Source organism: Piliocolobus tephrosceles, unplaced genomic scaffold (assembly GCF_002776525.5).
Source record: "Piliocolobus tephrosceles isolate RC106 unplaced genomic scaffold, ASM277652v3 unscaffolded_2970, whole genome shotgun sequence".
NCBI classification, from domain to species: Eukaryota; Metazoa; Chordata; class Mammalia; order Primates; family Cercopithecidae; genus Piliocolobus; species Piliocolobus tephrosceles.
In genome coordinates this window covers 1-1,360 of record NW_022312865.1, presented here as the reverse complement: position 1 = coordinate 1,360, position 1,360 = coordinate 1, and the positions used below count along the sequence as shown (strand labels likewise).

General features: G+C 36.9%; 1 pseudogene; it reads right to left on the bottom strand.

The window, feature by feature from the left end:
- Positions 1-699: 699 nt before the first annotated feature.
- LOC113220544 lies at positions 700-1,293 on the bottom strand (annotated as a pseudogene).
- Between the last annotated feature and the right edge of the window lie 67 nt (positions 1,294-1,360).

The following is a 1,360-nucleotide window of genomic DNA, read 5'->3' as shown; positions in this document are numbered from 1 at the left end:
CGTTATTTGACAACAAATTGCACATAAAAACATTTTCACACTGAACGCAGAGCTAGAGATTCTCTACCTGAAAGTCCCACACATTTTAATTTATTAAAACTGTTGCTGAAGACTTTTAGTTTATTATGTTGACCGTTTCAGCTCTCTCATGTCATTTATGATCAGGTCACTCACAAGTCTTTGGTACACACATGTCATACAATTTCTCTTCCATATGAATTTATTGATGTGGACTGAAGAATAAAGGTAACTGAAGTAACGTCCATGTTGATTACAGTAATTCTTCAAAATGTGAGTCCTTTGGCATGTTTAGATGTTATAACTACAGCTGAAATCTCTTCCATATTTCACAAGTCTTTGGAACACACATGTCATACAATTTCTCTTCCATACGAATTTATTGATGTGGACTGAAGAATAAAGGTAACTGAAGTAACGTCCATGTTGATTACAGTAATTCAAAATGTGAGTCCTTTGGCATGTTTAGATGTTACAACTACAGCTGAAATCTCTTCCATATTCCTTACATTCGTCATTCCTAACACCATGTCATCTAAAGTCAGAATATGTTCTGAAGACATTTATGATTTTCTCTCCAGGGTGAATTTTCTGATGTTATTTAAGATTAGTACATGGACTGGAGGCTTTCCCACAAAAATGGCATTCATATGGCTTTTCTCCAGTGCATATTCTCTCATATCATCTAAGGTCAGTAGATAGACTGAAGGCTTTCCCACATAGAAGACAAGCATGTGGTTTCTCTTCAGTGTGAATTCTTGTGTGTCCTCTAAAGCCATAGCTTTGACTAAAGACTTTCCCACTTTTATCACATTTATAACGCTTTTATCCAAGGTGAGTTCTCTCATGTCTTTGAGGGTTAAAGGATTGAATAAAGCCTTTCCCACACTGATGACACTTATACAGTCTCTCTCCCGTGTGAGTTTTCTCATGTCTTCTAAGGTGAGAACACTGAGTAAAGGATTTTCCACATAGATGACATGCAGGTGGCCTCTCTCCAGTGTGAGTCATCTTGTGCCGTCTAAGGTGACAGCAATTAGTATAGGCCTTTTCACATATATTACATTGATATGATTTACCTTTAGTATGAATTTGTCTATTTGGTTTAGGGGACAACTGATTACTAAGGGATTTTCCACACTGTTTGCTGACGTAGGGTTTCTTTCCACTCTGAGTTAACAAACACTGAGTCATTGTGGAACTGTGAGTGCAATCTTCTCCCAAATCATTACATTCAAAGGGATCCTCCAGAATGAGAGAGTTCTCCTTTAGGGACTAAGATTAAAAGCTCTTAATGATTTACCAACATACATCTATACATTCATTTCACCACCTTTGAATC